The 8,097-nt window shown below is 48.5% G+C and overlaps 1 protein-coding gene across 4 annotated transcripts in view; it reads left to right on the forward strand.

Annotated features, from left to right (window-relative positions):
* Positions 1-520: 520 nt before the first annotated feature.
* The window catches only part of stau2 (staufen double-stranded RNA binding protein 2), a 675,620-nt gene continuing 668,043 nt past the window's right edge, over positions 521-8,097 (forward strand). For 2 of the 4 annotated variants that reach the window (XM_070891163.1, XM_070891177.1), the window contains exon 1: positions 522-766. The gene's annotated coding sequence lies outside the window, so the exon portion shown is untranslated. Of the gene's footprint in view, positions 767-8,097 lie in introns of all 4 variants that reach the window. The other 2 variants (XM_070891170.1, XM_070891156.1) reach the window with 2 other exon arrangements.

Here is an 8,097-nt window from a genome sequence, read left to right on the forward strand (position 1 = left end):
GATTTACTTAGCTGGAGAACTGAAACGTGTTGGAGTAGGATGGTGCCGTCGGGCATGAGGGTCAGAGGATGCAATTTGTGACCGATTAGTGCCATTTCAGTGCTGCAGCAGGGACAGCAATTTGATTGGAGACTTATACATGGAGTTGTGGGAAAGATGGGCACGGATTTGGGAGGCAGCAATACATTCAACAACTTTGAAGAGGAAATTGGAGATGGAACAGTGGTTTGCGAGGACAGAGGGGTTGAGTTTTTTTTTAGTTTGCTGCTGACTTAAATCTTTATCCTCTCCCCTTTCCATGTGCCAGAAAAGTCTAAGATCTCCAGGTATGCTATTTCTTAGCCTTTATGCAACATGCTGAGTTACTGAAAGTAATTCTAAACCTGCAGAGATCCCAACAATTGCCCTGTTGTAGGTGGCGCCAGCTTCAGCCTGAGCTTCGGATTGGTGCTGGAGGGGGAGGGGCGAGCAACCGGACTCGACCATTTTAATACACATGCATGTGGGAAGGGGGGAGTGGAGAGATTTGGAGAGAGGAGAGACCGGGCATAAATACCTGGAGACAAAATGATTCAAATAGAAATAGACGTCAGAATTATATGATCATGAACAAGCGCGTTTTTTCTATTTCAATGTGGCGGAGGAGATGAAGGAGATGAGGCGGACCGAGGGGGGCAGCAGTGGCGGGCGCCGCTCCCCCCCGGTGGCACTTCTCTTTAGTGTTTGCCGATGTTGGAGCCGTTTCTAGGGTCTCTCCCTAGAGCAGGTAGGACCCGAGGCACGACCCCCGGGGGGCGGGCGGGTGTTGGGGACAGGCAGGCTGTGGGGCGCCCAGGGCTCGGCACTGGCACTGCCCACGGGCTCCGGCTGTCGGCGGCGGGATGTTCGCGGCCGGGAGAGGCTGGCGGGTTTGCGGCGGGCATCGGCCATGATGTGTGAGCAGAGCTGGTGCTTCAATTGGGCGCCGGGGGGAGCAGGCCGGCAACCGCCCATAAAACTTCCCCCCACCCGCACCCACTACCCCCCCACAACTACATCAACCGCCCCCCCCACCCACAAAACTCCCCCCCCCCCCCCCGCACCCACTACCCCCCCCACAACTACACCAACCGCCCCACCCCCACCCACAAAACTCCCCCCCCCCCCCCCGCACCCACTACCCCCCCACAACTACATCAACCGCCCCCCCCACCCACAAAACTCCCCCCCCGCACCCACTACCCCCCCCCACCCACAAAACTCCCCCCACACCCACTAACCCCCCCCCACAACTACACCAACCCCTCCCCACCCACAAAACTCCCCCCCCCCCCCGCACCCACTACCCCCCCCACCCACAAAACTCCCCCCACACCCACTACCCCCCCCCACAACTACACCAACCGCCCCCCCACCCACAAAACTCCCCCCGCACCCACTACCCCCCCACAACTACACCAACCGCCCCCCCCACCCACAAAACTCCCCCCGCACCCACTACCCCCCCCCACCCACAAAACTCCCCCCACACCCACTACCCCTCCCACCCACAAAACTCCCCCCACACCCACTAACCCCCCCCACAACTACACCAACCGCCCCCCCCACCCACAAAACTCCCCCCCCCGCACCCACTACCCCCCCCACCCACAAAACTCCCCCCACACCCACTACCCCCCCACCCACAAAACTCCCCCCACACCCACTATCCCCCCCCCCACAACTACACCAACCGCCCCCCCCACCCACTACCCCCCCACCCACAAAACTCCCCCCACCCACAAAACTCCCCCCACACCCACTACCCCCCCACCACTACACCAACCGCCCCCCCCACCCACAAAACTCCCCACCCACAAAACTTCCCCCCCCACAACTACACCAACCGCCCCCCCCACCCACAAAACAACCCCCCCACCCCCACCCCCACCCCACCCACAAAACTCCCCCCCACACCCACTACCCCCCCCACAACTACACCAACCGCCCCCCACCCACAAAACTCCCCCCCAACTACACCAACCGCCCCCCCCACCCACAAAACTTCCTCCCCCCACAACTACACCAACCGCCCCCCCCACCTACAAAACAACCCCCCCACCCGCACCCCCACCCCACCCACAAAACATCCCCCCCCCCCACCCACAACTACAACACCCCCCACGCCCACCCACAAAACTTCCCCCCACCCACTGCACCCCTGCAGCTCCCCCCCGCCCCACTCACTACACCTCCCCCCGACCAACTACGCCCCCCGCACCCACTACACCTCCCCCCCCCAGGTACTATTCCCCCCTACTGCACCCACCCCCCCCACTGCACCTCTCCTACTATCCCCCCCACTGCACTTCTCCCCCCCCCCCACTATACCCACTACCCCCCGCCGCACCCACTACCCACCCCCCGCACCCACTACCCCCCCCACCTCCTGCACCTCCCCCCCGCCCCACTCACTATGCCTCCCCCCGACCAACTACGCCTTCTGCACCCACTGCACCTCCCTCCCCCACTGCACCCCCCCCCCGCCCCGCCCCCCCCACTATACCCACCCCCCTGCCACAAAATTTCCCCCCCACCCACTGCACCCCCCCAGCCGCGGCCACTACCCCCCCCCCCCCCAGCCGCGGCCACTACCCCCCCCCTGGCCGCATCCACTACCCTCCTCCCCCCGCTGCACCCACCTGCCCCCCGCCCCCACCTCCCGTCCTCTGCCCTCTTTCATAGAAACATGGAAAATAGATGCAGGAGTAGGCCATTCTGCCTTTCGAGCCTGCACCACCATTCAATAAGATCATGGCTGATCATTCCCTCACTACTCCTTTCCTGCTTTCTCTCCAGACCCCTTGATCCCTTAATCCGTAAGGGTCATATCTAGCTCCCTCTTCAATATATCCAATTAACTGACATCAACAACTCTCTGCGGTTGGGAATTCCACAGGTTAACAACTCTCTGAGTGAAGAAGTTTCTCCTCATCTCAGTCCTAAATGGCCTACCGCTTATCCTAAGACTGTTTCCCCTGGTTCTGGACTTCCCCATGATCTGGAACATTCTTTCCGCATCTAACCAGTCCAGTCCTGTCAGAATCTTATCCGTTTCTATGAGATCCCCTCTCATCCTTCTAAACTCCAATGTATAAAGGCCCAGTTTATCCAGTCTCTCCTCATATGTCAGTCCCGCCATCCCGGGAATCAGCCTGGTGAGCCTTCGCTGCACTCCCTCAATAGCAAGAACATCCTTCCTCAGATTAGGAGACCAAAACTGAACACAATATTCCAGGTGAGGCCTCACCAAGGCCCTGTACAACTACAGTAAGACCTCCCTGCTCCTATACTCAAATCCCCTAGCTATGAAGGCCGACATACCATTTGCCTTCGCCGCCAGCTGTACCTGCATGCCAACTTTCAATGACGGATGAACCATGACACCCAGGGTCTCGTTGCACCTCCCCCTTTCCTAATCTGCCGCCAATCAGATAATATTCTGCCTTTGTGTTTTTGCCACCAAAGTGGCTAACCTCACATTTATCCACATTTTACTGCATCTGCCATACATTTGCCCACTCACCTAACCTGTCCAAGTCACCCTGCAGCCTTTTAGCGTCCTCCTCACACCGCCACCCAGTTTAGTGTCATCTGCAAACTTGGAGATATTACACTCAATTCCTTCATCTAAATCATTAATGTATATTGTAAAGAGCTGGACTCCCAGCACTGAGCCCTGCTGCACTCCACTAGTCACTGCCTGCCATTCTGAAAAGGACCCGTTTATCCCGACTCTCTGCTTCCTGTCTGCCAATCAGTTCTCTATCCATGTCAGTACATTCACACCAATCTCTTGTGTGGGACCTTGTCAAAAGCCTTTTGAAAGTCCAAATACACCACATCCACTGGTTCTCCCTTGTCCACGTTTACTAGTTACATCCTCAAAAAATTCCAGAAGATTTGTCAAGCATGATTTCCTTTTCATAAATCCATGCTGGTCCTGTCACTGCTTTCCAAATGCGCTGCTATTTCATCTTTAATAATTGATTCCAACATTTTCCCCACTACTGATGTCAGGCTAATTGTTCGAAAATTCCCCGTTTTCTTTCTCCCTCCTTTTTTAAACAGTAGTGTTACATTAGCTACTCTCCAGTCCATAGGAACTGATCCAGAGTCGATAGACTGTTGGAAAATGATTACCAATGCATCCACTATTTCTATGGCCACTTCCTTAAGTACTCTGGGATGCAGACTAGCAGGCCCCGGGGATTTATCGGTCTTCAATCCCATCAATTTCCCTAACACAATTTCCCGCTTTATAAGGACATCCTTCAGTTCCTCCTTCTCACGAGACCCTCGGCCCCCAGTATTTCTGGAAGGTTATTTGTGTCTTCCTTCGTGAAAACAGAGCCAAAGTATTTGTTTAACTGGTCTGCCATTTCTTTGTTCCCCATTATAAATTCACCTGAATCTGACTGCAAGGGACCTATGTTTGTTTTCACTAACCTTTTTCTCTTCAATATCTATAGAAGCTTTTGCAGTCAGTTTTTATGTTCCCAGCAAGCTTCCTCTCATACTCTATTTTCCCCCTCCTAATTAAACCCTTTGTCCTCCCCTGCTGTATTACATAATTCTCCCATTCCTCAGGTTTGCCACTTTTTCTGGCCAATTTATATGCCTCTTCCTTGGATTTAACACTATCCTTAATTTCCGTTGTTAGCCACGGTTGAGCCACCGCCCCCATTTTATTTTTACTCCAGACAGGGATGTACAATTGTTGAAGTTCATCCATGTGATCTTTAAATGTTTGCCGTCAACCCTTTTAAGTATCACTCGCCAGTCTATTCCACCCAATTCGCGTCTCATACCATCGAAGTTACCTTTCCCCAAGTTCAGGAACCTAGTCTCTGAATTAACTGTGTCACTCTCATCTTAATAAAGAATTCTACAATGTTATGGTCACTCTTCCCCAAGGGGCCTCGCACAACAAGATTGCTAATTAGTCCTTTCTCATTACACATCACCCAGTCTAGGATGGCCAGCTCTCTAGTTGGTTCCTCAACATATTGATCTAGAAAACCATCCCGAATACACTCCAGAAAATCCTTCTCCACTGCATTGCTACCAGTTTGGTTAGCCCAATCAATATGTAGATTAAAGTCGCCCATGATAACTGCTGTACCTTTATTGCACGAATCCCTAATTTCTTGTTTGATGTTGCCTCCATCCTCATTGCTACTGTTTGGTGGTCTGTACACAACTCCCACGAGCGTTTTCTGCCCTTTGGTATTCTGTAGCTCCACCCATACAGATTCCAAATCATCCAGGCTAATCGTTACTATTGCATTAATTTCCTCTTTAACCAGCAACGCCACCCCACCTCCTTTTACTTTCTGTCTATCCTTCCTAAATGTTGAATACCCCTGGATGTTGAGTTCCCAGCCTTGGTCATCCTGGAGCCATGTCTCCATGATGCCAATTACTCCATATCCGTTAACTGCTATCTGCGCAGTTAATTCGTCCACCTTATTCCGAATACTCCTCGCATTGAGGCACAGAGCCTTCAGGCTTGTCTTTTTAACACCCCTCCCGCCTGCTCTCTTCCCTTTCTTCCCTTCCTTCCTCCCCCTGCTTGCTCTCTTCCATTCCTCCCTCCCTCCCTCCCCTCGCCTGCTCTCCTCCCTTCCTCCCCCTGTGGCTGCTACCCTGCCACCCAGGACAGTTGTCGCTACTTTACAAACAATAGGTGGTTGTAGCAATTTTGTTTAATTTTATAATTGTTGACTTAATTGGGATAATGATGTCTTGTATATACTGGAGATTTAATTGCCATTCTACAATGTTGTTATGGTTATGTATATGTGGATACAAATAATTTCTGCAATGTCAACATAACAATGTATTTTAGCAATAACAATCCTAATTTACAGTATTGTTTTTTGAGTTTCCAAGTGATTTTGGTGAAAAATGAAAACTAGTAAGTTAGTACAATATTGTGGTAGTTGGAGATGATTGGTGTCCAAATAGTTTACAATTTGCATTTTTGGCATACTTTTAGTAGAACCACGCATCATAGAAGGAGGCCGTTCAGCCCATCATGTCTGCACAAGCAGCCTTAAATTAATCCCACAGCCTTGTGCTCTTCCCATATTTATCCAATTTTCCATTGAAAAGATGCAATGGTTTCTACCTCAACCACTCTGTTAAAGCATTCCATGCCAAGCCACAGTGTAGAACAATTTCTCCTAACCACTCCCTTCCATGATGATAATTTGTGAAGTGATGACCCCTTGTCACTGAATTCCCAGCCAGAGGAAATAGTTTTTCCCTATTCCCTTTCAAAATCCTTCATAATTTAAACAATCTATTTAATCCTCTCTTCACTGGTGGAGATAGTCCCAGTGTCTCAATTCTGTCATGATAGCTATAGTTTCATCTCTCTATGACATCATCCTGGTGAATATGCACAGCTCATGCTCTATGGCTTTAATTAATTTATATAATGGGGCATCAAAAACTGCACACAATACTTTTGACTGTAACCTGAACATTACCTTGTGCAACACAAATAATTATTTTTTTGCACTTGTACTTTATGCCCCTATTTCTAAAACCTAAAATGCTATTGACCTATTTTATGGCTCTATTTACCTCTACTTGCACTTTCAAGGAGTTATGTATATGAACCCTCAGCTCTCTGCTCATCCACATTCTTGATTAGGTGGATGCTCCATTCCTTGTTTTTCCTCCCAAAATGTATAACCTAACACTAATCCACATGACATTGCATCTAGCTGACCATTGTGCGAACCTGCCCATATCCCAAGTATTTTATAGTACTTGCTGTTTGTCAAACCTACTTTTGTGTCATCAGCTCATGTTGAGATTCTGGCCAGTGTACCCAAGTAGAAATTATCTGTATACACTGAGAACAAAATAAATTCCAGCATTGGCCAGTCGAGTATACGACTTCCAACCCTTCTCCAATCTGAGCAAAGCACATTCCTCTGTCGACCAACTTTCATCCATGTTTCTATATTTTCTCTCATACCATATATCGTTTTTTAACAAGTCTCTTGTGAGACATTTTCCTGTATGCCTTTTGAAAATCCATATGCACAATATCTGTATTCCATTTATCTATCCAGTAGGTCCATTCTGATAAAGAAACTTACATTTGTTAAATGTGACTTGCCTTTGATTAATCCATGCATTTCTAAATGCTTATTAATTTTATCTAAGAATTTTCCCATAGCTCACATTAGGCTAACAGGTCTATAGTTATATAGTTTATCCTTCTGTCCCTCCTTAAACAAAGATACTACATTAGCTACTCTCCAGTCCCATGGCGAAAATTGCAAATTTAAGGAATATTGAAAATTGAGGCCATAGTCCTTGCCATCTCCTCTGACTTCTTTCAATAGCTTAGGGTGTATGCTATCAGGACCTGGAGACTGACCCATTTTGCATTCTATTTTTTTAATAATCAATTCATTTTCTACAGTTAGCTGATCAGTTATTTCATATCCTCCTCTAGTACTCCTATGTCCTCATTTCCACTATCATTTGTAAAGCAAAATTGAAAAATATTCTTTTCATATTTTTGCAATACGATCATCCTTCATAATTAGACTTCCTTGATCTGTGAGTAGTCCTGCTCGTGCTTTAAATATTTTTACTAATTTGTTTCTAAAACCCATCACTATTTCCTTTGCTATTACCCGCTAGTCTCTTTTGCATATTTTTTTGCCCTTCTAGTCTCACTTTTCACTATCCTACTATATTTTCCATATCTTTCGTATTGTTAGTCTTAACTTTATCATAGGCCCCTTTTAAGTTTGTTTTGTTTTAATCTCCATTTATCTATAGAATTCTATTTGATGCACCCTTTTTTACCTTCTAGGAATATACTTTTGTACTCTATGTATCTCACATTAGAAAATAAGCCACTGATGATCTGCCCACTTATTTGCTAATTTTTCTGCTGTTAATTTGGGCTAGATCACTTTCTATTTCACTGGACTTTGCCTTTTTCCAGTCCAGTATCCTTATCTTAGACTCTGGCCTGGAATTTGCGGTGGGCAATAACAGCGAACGAACAGCATTAGCTGTCATCACCCCTTTGAAACTGGGCCG

Source organism: Pristiophorus japonicus, chromosome 1 (genome assembly GCF_044704955.1).
Source record: "Pristiophorus japonicus isolate sPriJap1 chromosome 1, sPriJap1.hap1, whole genome shotgun sequence".
NCBI classification, from domain to species: domain Eukaryota; kingdom Metazoa; phylum Chordata; class Chondrichthyes; family Pristiophoridae; genus Pristiophorus; species Pristiophorus japonicus.